Source organism: Euprymna scolopes, unplaced genomic scaffold, assembly GCF_053919585.1.
Source record: "Euprymna scolopes isolate OS-2025 unplaced genomic scaffold, ASM5391958v1 sca779, whole genome shotgun sequence".
In the NCBI taxonomy this organism is placed as follows: domain Eukaryota; kingdom Metazoa; phylum Mollusca; class Cephalopoda; order Sepiida; family Sepiolidae; genus Euprymna; species Euprymna scolopes.
In genome coordinates this window covers 5,001-17,500 of record NW_027633856.1, presented here as the reverse complement: position 1 = coordinate 17,500, position 12,500 = coordinate 5,001, and the positions used below count along the sequence as shown (strand labels likewise).

The 12,500-nt window shown below is 60.7% G+C and overlaps 2 non-coding genes and 1 pseudogene across 2 annotated transcripts in view; all 3 read left to right on the top strand.

Annotated features, from left to right (window-relative positions):
• Positions 1-5,839: 5,839 nt before the first annotated feature.
• LOC145276247 (small subunit ribosomal RNA) lies at positions 5,840-8,211 on the top strand (annotated as a pseudogene).
• A 395-nt stretch (positions 8,212-8,606) lies between these two features.
• LOC145276243 (5.8S ribosomal RNA) lies at positions 8,607-8,764 on the top strand. Its single transcript, XR_013867909.1, has one exon. It is a non-coding gene; the product is annotated as a 5.8S ribosomal RNA (ribosomal RNA).
• A 595-nt stretch (positions 8,765-9,359) lies between these two features.
• LOC145276244 (large subunit ribosomal RNA) overlaps positions 9,360-12,500 on the top strand; it is a 5,721-nt gene continuing 2,580 nt past the window's right edge. Inside the window, exon 1 of the ribosomal RNA XR_013867910.1 lies at positions 9,360-12,500. This exon is cut by the window's right edge and continues 2,580 nt beyond it. This is a non-coding gene — a ribosomal RNA (large subunit ribosomal RNA).

Here is a 12,500-nt window from a genome sequence, read left to right as displayed (position 1 = left end):
GTCGCTTCGTATAATCGACGTTTTTTTTGACCACCATTTTCAGGTGTCGGAGGTGGGTCTGGACGAATACCAACACCATTTCTGGGGTTTCACAACCGCCCGGCTTCTCCGACATATGTTGGAAAGGAGTAGCGATCGAGCGACGGGGGCTGTCGGTAGGCGGCCGCGGGTTGCATGTGTGCCCGGGACAGCACCCCCATCCAACTAAGGGGTGTCCCCCGGGGGCCAGGGGGACCTCGTCCAGGTCGGCCGGGCGCTTCCAGACGCCTACCGACACCGGTCAGGTCGGCGAGGCTCCCGGCGGCCCCGAGCGGGACCACAGGTTGCGGAAGGCGTCCAAGTGAGCGGCGGCGAGAGGCGGAGGCCCCCGGGGTCGACTCCGCGGCCCCCGGGTCGGTGTGCGGGCCTCCAGAGCTCGATAAAGTAGTGGTGTCGCTAGCGGTCGAGAAGGCACTTTTCGACGCCTACTGCCACCCCCACATGGCGGTAGGCGCAAAACTGGAAAATCGCCGACCAGAAATGTCGCTTCGTATAATCGACGTTTTTTTTGACCACCATTTTCAGGTGTCGGAGGTGGGTCTGGACGAATACCAACACCATTTCTGGGGTTTCACAACCGCCCGGCTTCTCCGACATATGTTGGAAAGGAGTAGCGATCGAGCGACGGGGGCTGTCGGTAGGCGGCCGCGGGTTGCATGTGTGCCCGGGACAGCACCCCCATCCAACTAAGGGGTGTCCCCCGGGGGCCAGGGGGACCTCGTCCAGGTCGGCCGGGCGCTTCCAGACGCCTACCGACACCGGTCAGGTCGGCGAGGCTCCCGGCGGCCCCGAGCGGGACCACAGGTTGCGGAAGGCGTCCAAGTGAGCGGCGGCGAGAGGCGGAGGCCCCCGGGGTCGACTCCGCGGCCCCCGGGTCGGTGTGCGGGCCTCCAGAGCTCGATAAAGTAGTGGTGTCGCTAGCGGTCGAGAAGGCACTTTTCGACGCCTACTGCCACCCCCACATGGCGGTAGGCGCAAAACTGGAAAATCGCCGACCAGAAATGTCGCTTCGTATAATCGACGTTTTTTTTGACCACCATTTTCAGGTGTCGGAGGTGGGTCTGGACGAATACCAACACCATTTCTGGGGTTTCACAACCGCCCGGCTTCTCCGACATATGTTGGAAAGGAGTAGCGATCGAGCGACGGGGGCTGTCGGTAGGCGGCCGCGGGTTGCATGTGTGCCCGGGACAGCACCCCCATCCAACTAAGGGGTGTCCCCCGGGGGCCAGGGGGACCTCGTCCAGGTCGGCCGGGCGCTTCCAGACGCCTACCGACACCGGTCAGGTCGGCGAGGCTCCCGGCGGCCCCGAGCGGGACCACAGGTTGCGGAAGGCGTCCAAGTGAGCGGCGGCGAGAGGCGGAGGCCCCCGGGGTCGACTCCGCGGCCCCCGGGTCGGTGTGCGGGCCTCCAGAGCTCGATAAAGTAGTGGTGTCGCTAGCGGTCGAGAAGGCACTTTTCGACGCCTACTGCCACCCCCACATGGCGGTAGGCGCAAAACTGGAAAATCGCCGACCAGAAATGTCGCTTCGTATAATCGACGTTTTTTTTTTTTGACCACCATTTTCAGGTGTCGGAGGTGGGTCTGGACGAATACCAACACCATTTCTGGGGTTTCACAACCGCCCGGCTTCTCCGACATATGTTGGAAAGGAGTAGCGATCGAGCGACGGGGGCTGTCGGTAGGCGGCCGCGGGTTGCATGTGTGCCCGGGACAGCACCCCCATCCAACTAAGGGGTGTCCCCCGGGGGCCAGGGGGACCTCGTCCAGGTCGGCCGGGCGCTTCCAGACGCCTACCGACACCGGTCAGGTCGGCGAGGCTCCCGGCGGCCCCGAGCGGGACCACAGGTTGCGGAAGGCGTCCAAGTGAGCGGCGGCGAGAGGCGGAGGCCCCCGGGGTCGACTCCGCGGCCCCCGGGTCGGTGTGCGGGCCTCCAGAGCTCGATAAAGTAGTGGTGTCGCTAGCGGTCGAGAAGGCACTTTTCGACGCCTACTGCCACCCCCACATGGCGGTAGGCGCAAAACTGGAAAATCGCCGACCAGAAATGTCGCTTCGTATAATCGACGTTTTTTTTGACCACCATTTTCAGGTGTCGGAGGTGGGTCTGGACGAATACCAACACCATTTCTGGGGTTTCACAACCGCCCGGCTTCTCCGACATATGTTGGAAAGGAGTAGCGATCGAGCGACGGGGGCTGTCGGTAGGCGGCCGCGGGTTGCATGTGTGCCCGGGACAGCACCCCCATCCAACTAAGGGGTGTCCCCCGGGGGCCAGGGGGACCTCGTCCAGGTCGGCCGGGCGCTTCCAGACGCCTACCGACACCGGTCAGGTCGGCGAGGCTCCCGGCGGCCCCGAGCGGGACCACAGGTTGCGGAAGGCGTCCAAGTGAGCGGCGGCGAGAGGCGGAGGCCCCCGGGGTCGACTCCGCGGCCCCCGGGTCGGTGTGCGGGCCTCCAGAGCTCGATAAAGTAGTGGTGTCGCTAGCGGTCGAGAAGGCACTTTTCGACGCCTACTGCCACCCCCACATGGCGGTAGGCGCAAAACTGGAAAATCGCCGACCAGAAATGTCGCTTCGTATAATCGACGTTTTTTTTGACCACCATTTTCAGGTGTCGGAGGTGGGTCTGGACGAATACCAACACCATTTCTGGGGTTTCACAACCGCCCGGCTTCTCCGACATATGTTGGAAAGGAGTAGCGATCGAGCGACGGGGGCTGTCGGTAGGCGGCCGCGGGTTGCATGTGTGCCCGGGACAGCACCCCCATCCAACTAAGGGGTGTCCCCCGGGGGCCAGGGGGACCTCGTCCAGGTCGGCCGGGCGCTTCCAGACGCCTACCGACACCGGTCAGGTCGGCGAGGCTCCCGGCGGCCCCGAGCGGGACCACAGGTTGCGGAAGGCGTCCAAGTGAGCGGCGGCGAGAGGCGGAGGCCCCCGGGGTCGACTCCGCGGCCCCCGGGTCGGTGTGCGGGCCTCCAGAGCTCGATAAAGTAGTGGTGTCGCTAGCGGTCGAGAAGGCACTTTTCGACGCCTACTGCCACCCCCACATGGCGGTAGGTGTAAAATCGGAATAGACCGGACCAGGAATGTCGAGGGGGAAAAAAATGACAAAGTCCTGGTGTGCCTAGCCTACGAGAAGGCACTTTGCGACGCCTACCGACATCCCCATGTGGCAGTAGGCGTAAAACTGGAAAATCGCCGACCAGAAATGTCGCTTCGTATAATCGACGTTTTTTTTGACCACCATTTTCAGGTGTCGGAGGTGGGTCTGGACAAATACCAACACCATTTCTGGGGTTTTCCAGTTTGAAAGTTTTATAAAACATGTTCGGTAGGAAGCACACTTTGGTGTGTCGGTTCGTCGGAGCAGCGACTCTTTGCCTCGTGGTGGTCCGGAACGTCTCTACGGGCTTGTCGCAAAGGCGTCAGAAAGTGGCATCTCCGCCGCCTAGGGCTGTCACCGTTATCGCTGTCGCCCCGCGCTCCAACTTGTTTTGATCCGCCGCCTTCGTTCCTGCCAACCGTGCGCCCGCTCATCGTCGTTAGGTTATAATACGTGGTACGTGTGTGTGCTTCTCCGTGGACCTAGGGCTGCTCGACGTGTCGAACGATATGTTGGAACAACTAACGGCTCCTTTTCCTGGTTCCATAGTCGTCGTGGTACCCGCGTCGTCAGCCATATCTATGTCCACCATGTTTAGCCGATACGTTTGCTGCAGCTTCTGCTTCCGCCTCAGCGTTCGCCGCTCTCAGCCGCCGCTGTTGTTGCTGCCGTTCTGCCATTCAACCACTACCTGCGAATCTTTCGATGATCGGCCGAACGACCCATCGCTGTGCGACCGATAAATCCTCCGGATTAGGGAGAAACGCCGCCGCTCTCTGCCGCCGTCGAACGGAAAAACGTACATTGTAACGAACGAACGAACGAACGAACGAATTAACGAACGAGCGAACAAACAAACAAAAATAGCCGCGGGGGATGCACTATGTAGATCCTGATCCCCTTGTAACCATACGTACGTTGTTCGATGCTCTCCCGTCCTGGAAGTCGCCGCAGCAAACAGGAGGATGAGCAGCAGCAGGCGCCGCCGCCGTAACCGCCGCCTGCCTGCCGCCTCCTACTCCTGTCAGCGTCCGATCTCACAGCCGTGTGAACGTTCGCTGACACCCGATTTCTTTCCGTCTGGCAAAACCTTGGACGTCCCGCTCGCGGTACACGTGCTGCAGCGACTTCTCGTCCGACAACGCATAAGCGTCGACGTCTGCCGCCGCATCTTCTGATACGTGGACGGTGATAGCGCTAGTCCCTTCTTGCGCCACCTCCACCTTTGTTAGCGCCAAAGAAGATCGATCGAGCAGTCGTGGTCGCAGTCGATTAACCCGTTTTCACCGTCCGCAGTTCCCAAGCCGCCGATCAAGTCGTTGCTCTTCTTGTTCGTTCTTCCCATACCGTCGATTTGCACGGCTGCCGGATGAGCCATCCTCTGTCCGGCGAAGCGCTCACGTCAGTGATCGATACTTGCACCGACAGTCCTCCCGCTCGCGACTCGGTGCTCGAATCGGACTCGTTCGTTTTTATCTCGATGCGATTGTGAAAAGGGGGACCGGTCGTCAATGTCGTGTGTGTCGACGATGTTGTTCGCCCGGTCCGCCGCGTTGTTGTCGTTTTTTTTTTTTTTTTTTTTCCCCTAACGTTCGCCGTCGCACGGACGAAAGGGTGAGAAAAAAAAAAAGCTCGAAAAAGCCGCCCAAAAAAATCGGACCGAGGAGCCGCTTGCGAGAACGCGCCATGTGCACGTTGTCTCTCCTCGGTTTTCCGAGCACGAACACGACGCCGGTCGGTCGGTCGGTCGACGAAGGCGACGACGAAGGTGACGGGAAAATTTACGCCGCCGCTGCCCTGGTCCAGCTCCTCCCCGATGACGGCTGTGATGTTGACGTTGACGTTGGCGACGACGACGACGACGACGGAGACGACGACGACGACGAGACGGCATCGATGGCGACCACGATGACGACGACCTCGACGAGTTCAGTCTGCACCTTGACCTCCGATGTCCGTGTGCACTGCCGTCGTGCTGTTTGTCGTTTGTCGTATGTATCGCTGTCAAGGGTGCCGTTGTCGTTGTTGTTGTCGACGTTGTTGCTTGCTCTCTCGTCTCGGTCGGTTGGTACGTTGATGACGACGACGACGACGAAGACGACGACGACGACGACGAGACGGCATCGATGGCGACCACGATGACGACGACCTCGACGATTCCAGTCTGCACCTTGACCTCCGATGTCCGTGTGCACTGCCGTCGTGCTGTTTGTCGTTTGTCGTATGTATCGCTGTCAAGGGTGCCGTTGTCGATGTTGTTGTTGTCGACGCTGTCGTCTGTTCTCTCTTCTCGGCCGGCTGTGACGTGGACGTTGACGACGACGACGACGAGACGGAATCGATGGCGACCACGATGACGACGACCTCGGCGAGTTCAGTCTGCACCTTGACCCTCGATGTCCGTGTGCACTGCCGTCGTGCTGCTTGTCGTTTGTCGTATGTATCGCTGTCAAGGGTGCCGTTGTCGTTGTTGTTGTCGACGTTGGTCGCTTTCGTTCTTTGAGTCTCGGTCTCGGTCCAAGTCAGGGGAGAAACAAAAAAGAGGCCATCAGCGCGGGCAGCGCGCTTCTACTGACGGCGAACCTCCTCGAAAAACAAATAAACACGTGCCCGTCGTTGTAGTTGTCTGTCTTATGTCGGCGGTCGGTCGGTCGGTCTGTCGTTCTGTCGAAACAAAGTCCCAAATTCCAACGATACCTGGTTGATCCTGCCAGTAGTCATATGCTTGTCTCAAAGCTTAAGCCATGCAAGTGTAAGTTCACGCCACGCATTAGAACGGGCGAAACCGCGAATGGCTCAGGAACCGGACCTAATCCTCGGGACCGTATTCCTCCTCGGAGGCGATGGATAACTGTGGCAATTCTAGAGCTAATACATGTGACACAGGCCGCGATCGGTCGGCGCGCCGTCGTCGCCACGCCTCGCGCGCTGGCACCCGCGTCGGCCGTTCCGGGTCGCGGCGCTACATATTAGACTGAGACCGATGCGCGTCATTCCGTCCTCCCGTCGTCGGCGTTCCCGCTCGCGGGTCCGTTCGGTGGCGGGGCTCATAGGGCGGCGCGCTCCGCTTTGGTGACTCTGGATAACTCACTGGTCGATCGCACGAGCTTTCACGCCCGGCGACGGGTCTCTCGAGGGTCCGCCCTATCAACTGTCGACGGTCGGTTAAGTGCCTACCGTGGTTACTACGGGTAACGGGGAATCGGGGTTCGATTCCGGAGAGGGAGCATGCGAAACGGCTACCACATCCAAGGAAGGCAGCAGGCGCGCAAATTACCCACTCCCGGCACGGGGAGGTAGTGACGAAAAATAACGACGCGGGACTCTGTCGAGGCCCCGCGATCGGAATGAGTACACTTCAAATCCGTTAACGAGGACCAACCGGAGGGCAAGTCTGGTGCCAGCAGCCGCGGTAATTCCAGCTCCGGTAGCGTATATTAAAGTTGTTGCGGTTAAAAAGCTCGTAGTCCGAACTCGGGTTCGTGGTCGCGCAAGCGGCCCCGGGGCGGCGGCGCCATCGTCCGTCGTTGACTTTGGTCGTCCGTTCGCATTCCCGGCCCTTTCCGCCGGTGTCAACCGCTAGCATACCCGCCACGCGGTCCTGCCGGCGAGGTGGACGAGGAGGTCGTGATCGGGATCCGGGAAAAAAAAAAACAAGTGGTCGTCGGTTCGGTTCCGGGAGTAGTCTAACGGGGGGGTGCTACGTGTGTGTGTTTGGGTGTGTTCATTCGCATCCCCGCACTCTGACCCCCGCGCTTCTCTCCCTCTCCCTTTCCGCGCGTTCCTCTTTTTTTTTGAACCCCCCGGTCCGCTCCGAGTCCCTGCTTCGTGTCTTGTCTGCGCGCGTGTTGCGGTCGGCGGTTTCTCCTCCAAGGGTGCTCTTAACCGAGTGTCCGCGGCGGCCGGTACGTTCACTTTGAAAAAATTAGAGTGCTCAGAGCGGGCTGTTCAAGCTTGCATACGATAAGCATGGAATGATGGAAGAGGGCCTCGTCTACGTCTGTCGGTCTCCGTCTACGGCGAGGCAATGATCGAAGGGAGCGGTCGGGGCCACTCGTATTGCGACGTTAGAGGTGAAATTCTTGGATCGTCGCAAGACGAACTGCAGCGATGGCGTGTGGCAAGCACGTTTTCCTCGATCAAGAGCGAAAGTCGGAGGTTCGAAGACGATCAGATACCGTCGTAGTTCCGACCGTAAACGATGCCGACCGGCGATCCGCCGGCGTTCGCTTCCATGACCCGGCGGGTAGCCTGCGGGAAACCAGAGTTCGGTTCCGGGGGGAGTATGGTTGCAAAGCTGAAACTTAAAGGAATTGACGGAAGGGCACCACCAGGAGTGGAGCCTGCGGCTTAATTTGACTCAACACGGGAAAACTCACCCGGTCCGGACACCGGTAGGATTGACAGATCGATAGCTCTTTCTCGATTCGGTGGGTGGTGGTGCATGGCCGTTCTTAGTTGGTGGAGCGATCCGTCTGGTTGATTCCGATAACGAACGAGACTCCGGCCTGCTAACTAGTGCGCCGATGTCAGTGATTTTTACGGCGGGCTCGGCGTCCTCCGTGGCGCTCGGGTCCGGGTCGGTTTTCTCACGCACTTCTTAGAGGGACGGGTGGCAGAAAGCCACACGAGGCGGAGCGATAACAGGTCTGTGATGCCCTTAGATGTCCGGGGCCGCACGCGCGCTACACTGGAGGTATCAGCGGGGACTTCGCCCCGGCCCGAGAGGGTTGGGAAACCTCTGAACCACCTCCCGTGATAGGGATCGGGGCCTGTAACCAACCCCGTGAACGAGGAATTCCCGGTAGGCGCGGGTCAACAGCCCGCGTCGATCACGTCCCTGCCCTTTGTACACACCGCCCGTCGCTACTACCGATCGAACGGTCCGGTGAGGTCCTCGGATCTGGCCGACGACGCCGCCGGGCAGTGCGCGACGTGTCCGTCACGACACTCGTGCATCTACGCCTCGGCGTTCGATGCCTGGAGAAGACGACCGAACCCGATCGTTTAGAGGAAGTAAAAGTCGTAACAAGGTTTCCGTAGGTGAACCTGCGGAAGGATCATTACCGTTTTCCCGTTCGAGACTGGTTTGTTGTTTTCCGGCCTACCTCCTCTGTCTGTCGGCGTCAACGCCTCGAATGCGCGCAAACAAACCTATAAAAGGCGGAGCGAGAGATAGATTTGTGGTGACGCGGAGGTTTTTAAAGCCCCAGCTCTTCTTGCTTGCTTCCGCGTCTTACCACCTGTTTGTTTTTTCGCCCACCGCAAGTGATGGCCGCTTCTTCTTTGCCTTGTCGCCGCTTTATCGTTTTTTGTTTTTTTTGCAGCCGCTGTGCCACCGCCGCTAGCTAAAAACAAACTACTCGCGACATTGCAATGCCGTCACGCCTCCTCGCACAGACCTCCTCGCACACTACTAAATCTATATAAACAAAAACTAATATAAAAAACCCAAGTGCTGAACCCTGGACGGGGGATCACTCGGCTCGTCCGTCGATGAAGAGCGCGGCCAGCCGCGAGAACTGATGCGAATTGCAGGACTCAGTGAACATCGACACCTCGAACGCACATTGCGGCCCCGAGATCCCTTGTCTCGGGGCCACGTCCGGTCGAGAGGCGGAACGTTACATGTCTTTCTCCGTTAACGAAACGACATCTTGCCGTCCCCGTGCCCGCCCGGTCCTCGGCACGGTGGTAACCGGGACGTCGCAGGAGCGAGTGACGAGGGGGAAGAAAAATAAAAAAAGAATTGACTCCTTTCAATGTCTTTTTTTTTTTTAAAACCCTCTCCGGCCTCCTCCTTCGTCTCCCGCTGGCAGACCGCGGAGTCTTTTCCCTTTTCGACCGCGTGAAGAAACACTGTGGAGGAGGAGCAGGAGGAGTCTGTCCGAAAGCAGCCGAAGGGAGAACAAAACAAAAAAAAAAGCACCGACCTAACCGACTGCCGACGTAAGCGCCGCCTGCTCGTCTCGCTCTCTGCCTCATGAAGGTGTCTCTCAGCGACGCCTCGAGCAGCGCGACGAGCACGGCCGTCGCACCGTAAAAAGGTGGCCGCGTCGTAGGCAACGTCGGATGGGGAGGACCCACGCTTTTTTTTTAATTGTTGGCTTCTTCATTTTCGGTCGGACGGGCGCTATATCGGCCAGCCGTCGTCACACGGAGGGTACCGATCGAGATTCCTCTCCTCCAAACACCACACTCTACTAAAAACCGCCGCCCTCGGCTCGGACGAGACGACCCGCTGAACTTAAGCATATCGCTAAGCGGAGGAAAAGAAACCAACCGGGATTCCCTTAGTAACGGCGAGTGAACCGGGAGAAGCCCAACGCCGAATCCCGTCGCAAGTTAAAGGCTTCGGGACGTGTGGCGCATGGGTCGAAGGCAGCCGTTCGTTTTCGTCTCGCATAGTTCGGAGTTCCCTCGATCGGGGCCGCCCGCGGCGGGTGCCAGGCCCATTCGGTGCGGACGGCGAGCGACGGCCTTCGATCCGAGAGTCGGGTTGCTTGGGAACGCAGCCCAAATCGGGTGGTAAGCTCCATCCAAGGCTAAATACCGGGACGAGTCCGATAGTCGACAAGTACCGTGAGGGAAAGTTGAAAAGAACTTTGGAGAGAGAGTTCAAGAGAACGTGAAACCGCCCAGGGGTAAACGGGTGGGACCGCTCACCGCGATCGCGGGGGGACTCAGTCCGGTGCTGCCTAGGCTCGAGCCCAAACTCGATGTGTGTTCTTGAAAGAGAGGCCGTCGCGGCACAGGTCGTCGTTCGTCGTGTCCGCGGGGAACTCGTTCTCCGCGGGCCAGCTTTTGTGCCCGCGTCGCCGACGAAGGAGACGGGCCGCGTGGATAGCGGGAAGGGAAACGTGGTGACGACCGCGGCGTCGGTAGGTGGCTGCGTCGGTTGGCTGCGACGGAGGGGACTCGTCCTCTCGATCGCTGCTGCCGCCGGGCCCTAACCCGCCGCATCCGTCGCCGCCGCTTCTTCTTTCCTCCTGCTCCCTCCGCGCGCGACTCCGCTGCACCCGTCCCCTTCTCATCGCTCGGCGTAATCATGGCGCGGGCGCTTCGGCGCGACCTCCGCGCGGCCGGCACCGGACGCACTTCCCCTCCGGTCCGTCGTCGCGACCCGTTCCCGGCGTGCAGGTCGAACACGCGGGTTTTTTTCCGTAGGCGGCAGGCGTTTCATCACCCTGAAAACCCCCGTCTTCCCACCTTGTGAAGTCGGGGGCCACCGGCCGTCGGGCCCGCGAACGTAACTGCCCCTTTCTGCCGGGAACGGAGGAAATCTGACACGATCCGTTACACGTGGCGAGCCGGTCCGTTTTGATCCCGCCGGAAGTCGCGTGCGGGCGACGCACTCTGTGTGTCGCTCCTTAGGCGCCCCACCGTCTCGGGCGCGTGCGCGATGAGAGGCGGGATAGGACTGGCGCGGCCTCGCCGTCACGCACCTCGCCGACGTTTCGGGTTCTTGTCGGGGGCAACCCCGCCCGCGCCCGTTTCCGTTTCCGGAGAGGTCGCTCGGCGACGCTTTTTTACTCGAGCCGCCCGCCACCCCGGGTCAGCGACGTGCATCGGCAACCCACCCGACCCGTCTTGAAACACGGACCGAGGAGTCCTGGCCGTTCGCGAGTCGTAGGGGCCACCTCTGACTAACCCCGAAGGCGAAGCGAAAGCGAGAGAGCGTGTAGGAGGGCGTCGATCGGGAGAGGTGTCGTGGCAAAGTCGTCCGGGGGTCGTCGGGGGGTGTCGTCGGTCTCGTGCCGTCGTCTTCTCCTCGCCTCACCCGCCTCCGAGCCGTGCCCGATCCCGCCGGCGCGGCGTTTTCGGCCTTCCGCCGTCGCTGCTGCGGTGCCCGCAACTTTTCCTTTTTTCTCTCTTCCCGAGAGAGATAGGAGAGGGAAGGCTCGTGGCTGACGTGCGGTTGTTTTTCCCTCCTCCCCGAGAGGGGACCGGCGCATCTTCCAAAAAGGGGAATTGCCGGGCGCCAGCTTCCATATCCTCCTTCCGCCCATCGGTGAGATCCCGCGGCTTGAACTAGTCCTATTTTGTCGTCGAGTTTAGGCGCTGCGCGCGGGCGCATCACCCCCGGGTCGGTTTCCCCTTTTTCCGAGTACGACTCGGCCGACTCTGGCGTAGCGAGCGACCAGGGACCCGAAAGATGGCGATCCACGCCCGGTCGGGATGAAGCCAGAGGAAACTCTGGTGGAAGTCCGAAGCGCCTCTGACGTGCAAATCGATCGTCGGAACCGGGTGTAGGGGCGAAAGACCAATCGAGCCGTCTAGTAGCTGGTTCCCTCCGAAGTTTCCCTCAGGATAGCTGGCGCTCGATCGTCGCAATTCCATCCGGTAAAGCGAACGATTGGAGGCCCCGGGGCCGTTCACGGCCTCGACCTACTCTCGAACTCGGAACGGGTGGAACGGGCCGACTCTCCCGAACGACGGAGCCGACCCATCCGGCCGCCGCCGCCAGCACGCTTCGCTGGGCGGTTGGTCACCTCGAATGCGAGTGCCAAGTGGGCCACTTTTGGTAAGCAGAACTGGCGCTGTGGGATGAACCAAACGTCCGGCTAAGGTGCCTAACGCGACGCCCATGAGATCCCCGAAAGGGTGTCGGTCGATATAGACAGCAGGACGGTGGCCACGGAAGTCGGAATCCGCTAAGGAGTGTGTAACAACTCACCTGCCGAATCGACCGGCCCCGAAAATGGATGGCGCTGGAGCGACGGACCGATGCCGGACCGTCGCGGCGAGGAGCGATGAACTTTCGCGCCGAAACGATGCCGCGACGAGTAGGAGGGCGCCGCGGCGAGCACGGAAGCCTAGGGCGCGAGCCCGGGTGGAGCCGACCGCGGGTGCAGATCTCGGTGGTAGTAGCAAATATTCGAACGAGACCTTCGAAGACCGAAGTGGAGAAGGGTTCCGTGCCAACGGCGGTCGAGCACGGGTCAGTCGGTCCTAAGACGCGGGCGAAAGTCTTCCCGAAAGGCGCCGGATCCGTTATGAAAGTGAAAGGAAAGCGAATCGAATCGAATCGAATCAAAAGCCCAAACAAAAAAAAAGCGGCCGGCCTCCCGTCGAAAGGGAATCGGGTTAATATTCCCGAACCCGGACTCGGAGAGGGCCCGGGGGTGGCGACGCTGTCGGCAGCGATGTCGGCGGCGCCCGTCGCTTCCCGGGCGAAACCGCGGTGACGCAAGCGAGCCCGGAGACGTCGCCGGGAGCCCCGGGAAGAGTTCTCTCTTCTTCGTAAAGGACCATGTCCGTGGAATCGGCTCGTCCGGAGATACGGAAAAGGTACCTGTAGAGCGCCGCGGCTCGGGCGGCGTCCGGTGCGCTTTCGGCGGCCCTGGAAAATCCG